We start from the raw sequence: 9,168 nt of genomic DNA, 5'->3' as shown, positions 1-9,168 counted from the left end.
GGGAGTTTTAGTATTTGAACTCCTTGACAAATTAAATAAACTTAGTAGAGTGTCACAATAAAAACAAAACATGAGTAACATTAATTCAAAAAATATTCATTAACTCCCCACCATCTATGTATAAGATATAATGCCATGCATTAGGCAAAATAGTCTCAGCTCTCAAAAGAACATGATCTTTTAATAGGGTATAAGGTGTCTACACAGAAAAGTAAATAGAAGGTAGCTTAGGGAAGGAAAAATCACTAATGACTGGGGGAATCAGGATAGGCTTCATGAATAAGGAGGTTGACACTTTTCTCTAAAGTTTTAATTTATTTCCTTTTAACTTCAAAAGACACTAATTTTTAAAAGGGGGGGGGTGAGGGAGGAGTTAGGAACTGGTGGTTTTTTGTCTTGTTTCAGGGCCCTAAGTACACAGGACCTCTTTGCAAATTCAGCTATAAGGTAATAATTCAATAAACATTTAAAATCAGATATAAGGTAATAAATATGATCATTTATCTTCTTCAGTTTGCCATTTACTTTTTTAAAAAGCACTAGCAAGTAGGATTTTCTTTAAAGTTATTTAGCAGTCATTCCTTAACTGAAAGTGATTAAGATCTACCTTCTTTTTTACTAAAGCTTGCCAGTGGCAATATTAAAATTTTAAATACACGTAAGGATGTTTTTTCTCTAGAAATGAATTCCGATAATAGCTTTATATAGAAAAACGTGCTCATTATTTGAGAGAGCAAAAAGAATGCAAGTAAGAAATGTTTTTTGACAATTACAAAACAATTTTATATAACAAGTCTTTCATCATTAATACTAAATTATAATAGTCTGGTTGTGTGCAACCTGAAGATCCAGATGTGTTTAAAAGATACCATCATGATTTTATTTTTATTCTGCTGGATTTTTTTTTGAAGTTAACTTTTTAAAAATACTTTGTTTACATTTAATAATGATATTGCAGCATTTAATGAAAAAGATGGTGATGATGACTTTAACTAAATAGAAAATGAGCATGACTTAGTGTGGATCTAAAAAGAATACATGTCGTGAATATTTTATAATGTGGGAAAATCATTTGAAACATCAACTACTCTTTAATAATTGTATTTCCTGAATAAATGTATGTTTATGACTTTTCTAACTTAAACTTTTTTGTTGTCTTTTATTCTGCCAAAAACAAGTTTGGCAGATTACACTTTACCTTCACTAGAGTCTTCAAGGGAAGAATTCTTCATTGGAAAGGACAGAACAAAAACGGCTAAGTGAGGAATTGATATCCAAGATGAATAAAGAGATGAATAAAGATAGTAAGAGTACCTAGGTACCCTTAATAAATTCAAGTAATCTGTCCCAGAGGAACTACATCCTCAGTGAAAGAATCACTCACCAATGATAATTGAAGGATCCTGGATAATAGGAAGCATTTTGATGCCCAAAAAAAGTAGTAGAATCTGTCAACTGTAGTCCAAATCAAAGAGAAATTCTAGAACAGCTGGTCCTACTGAGCTTAAAAAGTTTCAGGTACAGGCCCAGGTACAAACTGTTGTCTGAGGATGGGCCTAGCTAAGGTTAGAACCAACTCATGATATTGGGTTAGCTGTGAGATGATGAATTTTTCAACCTCAGCAGCTCTTGAAAACCATTCTGTGAACTAATGTAAAAGCATTTGTAAAATGCTTACTACGTACAAAGCACTATGCTTATCACTTGGGATACAAATAAAAAAGCCAGATGACCTCTGATCTTAAGGCACTCAAATTTTAATGGGGGGAAATAACACAAATGGGAGATTTCACTTTCAAATTAGATGGAATGGTAACCACAAAGCAGATGATAATGGGGATGCTAATGATAATTCAAGTCAGAGGGGCCTCAGTCTATATAAGTGGAAGAAGCACATCTCACACTAACGAAATCCAAACCTTGGATTATTGGATTTAGTAATTTCTACTTTTAGATGATCAGAAAATAGCATTCATAAATTTTGGGTATTGTAAAGGAAAAAAAAAGACAAACTAAAATCATGTCCCAGGATCTTTTTTTTCTTCTTTCTTTCTTTAAGGAACTTAACAAACACTAACATTTCAATATGACCCATTAATTAAAAGAAATTTAAACTCAATTTTTTCATATGACATTTTTTGTTTTGATTTTAATCCCTTGAAATCCCCCACAAAAGTCCTATTCATGTTTATTACATTGAAGCGATTCCGAGATCTCGAAGCAGCCAGATAAACAGCACAAGACCTGGAGTTAAGACCTGAATTCCAATCATGCCTCAAACACTAGCTGTGTGACCCTGGACAAATCATTTGACCTCTTCATGCCTCAGTTCTCTCAACTGTAAAAATGAGAATCATAATAGCACCTGCTACCCAAGGTTGTAAAGCTTCAAATGAGAAAAAAGCTTATAAAGTGCTTAGCACTATAAATCTAGCATAGAGAAGGCACTTTGATTCTTCCCTTCCTTCAAAGGCTATATCACTGGAGCATAAACTCTGACAAACCTTTCTGCCAAGCTAAAAAAAAACTTAAAAGCTTGGAAATGGTCTCTTCTCCAAAAACCAGGTTCGCTTAGATCAGAGGCTTATCACTGGAATGTGAGCCACCAGGGAATGAATTTCTTAGTTAAAAACACCTCAGATACTAACTCCTAAGGCATAAAGTTCTCATTATCCTTATCATAGTGGTAGGAGTTCCTGCAAAGTTGAAGCCACAGATTCCTGGATTGTTGAAACATTTGCTAACATTAAGCATCCATTTGAATTCTTGAGGTTTGGTTTAAAGTTTCATTGAATCAGATTTGGAACTGAAAAGAGCTTAAGAAACCATTGGATCCAACCCCATCATTTTACTGATGAGGAAACCAAAGCATACACAATTAACTTGGTCATGGTCATTCATAACTAGGAAGTGACTGAGGCAGGATTTGAACTTTTATCTTCTCCACTACAAGCCCAGCCCTCCATCTGCTACATTATTTGTTTATGCTTGTGAAGGAGCAAACAAAAACATCTGAACAAGTAAAAATTGAGTTAGTCGAAGCATTTTCATAAAATTAAGCCTTATTTATATGAAAACCTAATTTTTAAAAATTTTATTAGGGGCAGTTGGGTAGCTCGGAGTGAGAGTCAGGCCTAGAGACAGGAGGTCCTAGGTTCAAACCCAGCCTCAGCCACTTCCCAGCTGTGTGACCCTGGGCAAGTCACTTGACCCCCATTGCCCACCCTTACCACTCTTCCACCTATAAGACAATACACCAAAAATTAAGGGTTAAAAAATTTTTTATTATTTTTTGATTCAGAAATACTTTGCTTTCTCAATTACATGTAATAATGTTTAACATATGTTTTCCAAAATTATAAGATCCAAACTTCTTCCTTCCCTTCCCTCCCCCCACTCAGAGATAAAACCTAATCGTTAAAACTAATTTTTCAAAAGTTCAAGTTGTATGAGTAAGAAATATCCTGTCTTTATTTTTGTAAAGAAAGGTATAACCTCTTTGGGAGGAAATACTTATATTCCTAGTACTTAATATAGTTCCTGGTACTGAGTTAGGTGCATGATAAATGCTTATTGATGGGTAAATTAGTTGTGTCCCTAAGGAGTTTTTAAATCATGTTAATTTTATATATAATCAGGAAATTTGCCCTTTAAAGGAATCCCTCAGTCAATTTTTAAAACAAAATTATTTCATAAAATAGCTTTGGATTTGTTTTCTAAGTTTTGATTTTAAACAGGTTTTGCTTAAAATTGGTTATTCCCAAATTTGAAATTGATTTACATATTTAAAATTTCTGATTCCACAATACCTTTGCTGCTTAGTGAAATGGAAATTTAGAATTCAAAATTATTTGTTTTGGTCAAAGGTCAGGGATTTTAATCAAAATAATTTTTGCGTAGTAGAATACAGTCTTCACATCTATGATACCAAAGAGTACTGGCCATTATAGATTAATAGGGAACACCTATATAGTGCCTCACATTGCAGAAATGTTTATTGAATTCAGTTTGTCAAATGGTCACACTAAGGCACAGCAGGATCTGAAATCATTAGAATTCTGGAGGCCATATTTTAGGGAATTCACTGGGAAGTTAGAGGAGGATTGGTATAATACTTCCCATGCTTGAATGCAATTATAGAAAAGAACAATTAAGTTTGTTTTTGTTTGGTCCGGGGAATCAGAACTAGGAGCAGTTCTTCTTTACTGGAAGATAAATTTCAATTCTATACAAGGAAGAACTTAACAATTAAAATGGTCCAAAAGTTGAATAATGGGCTGCTTATGGAGAGTCTTCAAGTTCCTCTTCAAGCAGGAGCGGGATAAAATTATCCAGCTCAGGTATGGGTTGACCTAGATAACCCTTTGAGATCTATTTCAACTCAAAATTTATAAAGTTCTGTTGCATTCAGGATAATTTGCTTTAAAAAGCTGGGAAATATACTTAAGCAACATGTACTGAAACAGAAAAGGTTTAAGGCAAACCTTTAGTATTTGCTTATTGTCTTCCTTTGCCCCCTTTACCTTACATTCCATATTATACATGGTTTGGTTTTTTCCCTAGAGGCATTGTGGCTCAAGGGATAGAGTTGGCCTTGGATCAAAAAAAATCTGGATTCAAATATTGCTTCTGACACATATTATCAACACTTAATCTCTCAGTGCTCTGGATAATTTTCTTAAGACTGAGTTGCTGGCCTGCATTGGTAACGTGTGGCACATCAATAAGATTTGAATTACCAGCCCATAAGGGATGGCATCTCAATTTCCTAAACTGTCCTTCCTGTCTGACATTTCTCTAGGCTGAATTGAGCTACCACAATTTCCTCCAAATGCCTAAGAACATTTTACTCCAGCTTGACAAAAAAGAAGATGGTGGCTGGCCAAGGCAGAACTGACCTGGTGAAATGGCTCTGTTGAAGGTTGATAGCAAAGGCTTACCTCTCAATCAGTCTTAGTAAGCCTGATTAATTGGGCTTTTGCCTTGTTCTAACTATACCTTTTCACCTTAACCACTAATTTGAAGAATGATGGTATCTACCCTGGAGAAGACTTAGGGGCCACAGGGTAGTTTTTTCCAAACAGTTGAAATGCTTTCCAGTGGAAGAGATTCTAAATTTGAATTGCTTGATCCCAGAGCAAAATTTAAAGCAATGGGTAAAAATTTAATCTTCATATAAAGAAGACATTTCCTAACAGTCACAGAGCCATTCCAAAGTATGGGCTGCTTTGAAAAGCAGTGGATTCTCTCTCCCTCCTTAAAAGATCTTCAAACTAAGACTAAATGTGATTACTTGTTGGGAGTATTGTATGATAGATTCCGTTTCAAGAATAGATTAGAGTTGATGATCTTGGAGGTCCCTTCTAATTCTGAACTACTTTGTGATAAGTAACAATGGCCCCAAATAAACAGAAGCTAATGAATTAGGGGATCGCATCCCTTCTCCAGGGGAATATCACATGACTTACAATATGTCATCACAAAAAGAAATGGTACCCAATCCAACAGTGCAGAAATAGCTCCTTCCCAGGGTACAAAGGCCCTCTTCCCTTCATATTTTTTTTTTTGTTTTGTTTTTTGTTTTTTTTTTTAACCCTTAACTTCTGTGTATTGGTTCCTTGGTGGAAGAGTGGTAAGGGTGGGCAATGGGGGTTAAGTGACTTGCCCAGGGTCACACAGCTGGGAAGTGTCTGAGGCTGGATTTGAACCTAGGACCTCCTGTCTCTAGGCTGAGCTCTCAATCCACTGAGCTACCCAGCTGCCCCCCCTTCATATTTTTTAAAGGACACACGATAGACACAATTCTAATATCCGACAATAACAACCTTTTTAAAAGAAAGCCACATGGGAACAAAAATCTTTGTAGGTAGCTCATTTATGACCACAAAAAAAATTGGAAAATTCCATTCTAATGCTTGAGAAATGTAGAAATGAACTGCAATTTTTCAAGCAGTGGAATACTAATGCTCTGTAAAAAAAATGACATAAAACCACAAAATATTGAAAATTTGATTCACAGTAATAGAGGAAAAAAGTGTCAAATATGTAGACCAACTCTTATAAGTGCCCAAATGAAAATATAATTGGGAAATAGTTAACTAAATAAAAATCCAGTAAAACATAGATAATATTGCATTTTAAAATTAAACCAATTTGCTGCCACAGGGAACCTTATGTATGGTTTAGTGGCTCCTGTTTCTAGTTGAATCTGACACCACTAATAGAGAACAAAGAAAAACAGCATCATAAACCTGGTCTATAGCTCTATAAAAAATGAGAAAAAAATTTACAAGTACATAAAAAAATCAGAAGGGGACAAAGAGAAAAAAAACTGCTTTGTTAGCTTTTTTCTTTTATAAAGGTAAATTTCATTTTGTTAGGCATTTTATTCCTCTTCATTTAATCCTATTATGTGTATAGTAAGTTTATTTTTAAATTTCAGAATAATATGACAGCCTACAAGACATGCAATAAAAGGTGTATGGGGGCAGATGTCCTTATTGACCGGGAGGATCAAAGAAGGTTAGCTGGAAGAGATGGCATTTAGGGGAGTCTCAAATGTTTCTTAGGGGTGGACATTCCAGATGGAGGGAATAAGTGGCCAGGTATTCAGAGGCAGGAAAGTATAGGATAAGTATGGAGGACTGCCATGGCCAGAACAGAATGCTAGAGAAAAGCAACATGACACAAAACTGGAGTGATAGAATAGTGACAGGTTTGGGAGGGCCTTGAAGGCTAGGCTAAGAATTTAATTTAACATCTGATAAATTGAGGAATCACTGAAAGGTTTTGAACAGGAATAATGACCAAGGCTAATAATAATAACTAGCCAACACTTATATTTAGCACTTTAAGGTTCACAGAGTGCTTTCCACATATTATCTCCTTTGATCCTCATAATAACTCTGTGAAGTAGATACTATTATTTTCCCTATTTTACAGATAAGGAAACTAAGGCGGGGAGCAGGTAAATGTCCCAAAGTTATAAAGCTATTTGTATTTGAGGGAGGATTCAAACTTAGGATGTCCTTATTCTAAGTCCAACTCTATTTACAAGGCCACCTAGATGCTATAGGCCTATATATGAGCTTCTGTACTTATTATCAATGAATAGTGACAGTATAATACAGTATTATTATACTTCTCTTCTACTTCCTATCTGAGAATGTAGAATTACCTTCTACCTTAGTGTGAGTGTTGAGTCAGGAAGGCCCGAATTTTATTCCTAAGACAATTACTAGTTATGTTACCTTGGCCAGCCAAAACATTTAACTGCTCTCTGCCTTGGTTTCCCCACCTGTGCAACAAAGGTGACCTCTAAGAATCTTCAATCCTATGAACTTGTAGGAATTAAAATTGGGTTTGACTCATGTAACATCATTTTCTGACAAGAAAATGGAGAGCAAGTTGAGTGACAACCAACAGTTTGGAATTCAGAACCTTGCCCAGATGCCATGAGCCAACGGGCAGAAGATAGTTGCTGCCAACACTATAAAGAAGCATGAGCTCAGGCAAACACTTTCTCAGTTGTGAGCCTGCGATCCCGGGTGGCTGCGTGGGTAGGCCAAGCAACCTGCTCTAGTTACTTGCATCCTGCTTAATTGATTACCACATTACCAGTTACTGAATAGAGCTGTGAGATAGGTACCAATGACCTGATTAACAAGAAGAACATCATCAACCCTCAGTCCACTGGTCAAGGCTGAGGTGCCCGGCCTGACTAGGGCCAGAGAGGGAGAGGCTTCTCTCTGGCCAACTAACACAGCCTGATTATCAATTGATCGTCCATCTCTATCTTCCATAGTCTAGCTTAAATTCCCAACACCTCATTCCTCAACCATGATCCTTCCCCTGAGTTTATTATAATTAAATTCTTAAAGCTCATTTAGGTGAAGGCTGATTTTATCCCAAAGATCAGTATAATATTCTGGCATCTAGGGGAAGGGAATACTTTAGCTAAGTCTCAGTCAACCACATTATCCATTCTTCACCAACATCTATCCATTTATCATCAACATCTATCCAATCAATCCTAAAATCTATCTATCAACTCAATCCCAGAACAAGCAGCCAGAGAAGCTGTGTGATTCTATTCACAGCTTCTCATTGGATCACTTAGTTCTGGGCACTGTAGGTGGGAACTGCTGCTCAGCTGAGCTACAAATATTTGGGGAACCTTGTGTTCACTGTCTCCACCTTAGTGTTCACTTAGGCTTCCCATGCCTACTCAGCTTAGGTCCTTATACCACCTGAGGACCTTGGGCCATCTCTCTATCAGGCCCAATCCAGAAGCACCATATGCCCATAGCATTCAATATGAGAGTTAAAAAATAATATTGTGATTGCCGTTCATAAAATATTAGCCCCTAAGTCAAAATGACTGTTAGCAGCTTTTATGTATAAGGTAGAGATAGTGAAAGTGGGAAATATAGGAAGGAGACAAAGCCTGATCTAGCCTACCAGCCCTAAGTGCTGCTCTGGTAAAGTCTGGCTCAGTCCCAGGTAGGGGCTTTCCCAAGTCCTGATCTCCACATGGAAATCCCAGTAGCATCTTCAGCCAGAGTTCCACCAACACAGAATGACTCCAAGGAAAAGCGAATCTCTATAGCTCTACTCACTGATGCAGAATCCAAGGGAAGAGTCTCTCCAAAAGCCAAGGAAGGAATGGTCTCCAGGGAACCAGTCTCTCCAAAAACCAAGGAAGGAAAAGGCCATGTTGGTCTCTTCTTTTATACCCCATTTTTCAATGTAATTTCCTGTCTCTTCCCCCTCTTCACAGAAACCAATTGCAGTCTTTCAATTTGCCTAGCACTGCCCAAGAGGGACAGTGCTTGTGGCCTTTGGGGGGTGTGAACTAGTAAGTGACTTGTGAGCTCTCTTTCCTAATGGTTAGCTAGTTACTAAGTAGGGGTACTTTAAGTTCTTGATCTGATTAACTAAAAATAGACAAAGGGAGAATTAATTCTATCTTCACAAAGTCCTCTGGACTCTGGTTTAGTACAGTCATAAGAAGCTATACATTTATGAAGGTTATATGATATAGGGGTATGGGCTTCCCTAGACACCCCAAAAACCTACCTCTCCCTTCATTCTTGATGAGCGCAGATCAGCACCCTCCAAGTTTGCTTCTGATAAGTATCTGTTTTATATCCCAGATATCTGATTATC

Source organism: Gracilinanus agilis, chromosome 6, assembly GCF_016433145.1.
Source record: "Gracilinanus agilis isolate LMUSP501 chromosome 6, AgileGrace, whole genome shotgun sequence".
NCBI classification, from domain to species: Eukaryota; Metazoa; Chordata; class Mammalia; order Didelphimorphia; family Didelphidae; genus Gracilinanus; species Gracilinanus agilis.
The sequence above is the reverse complement of the archived record's forward strand: the minus strand, read 5'-3'. Positions refer to the sequence as shown.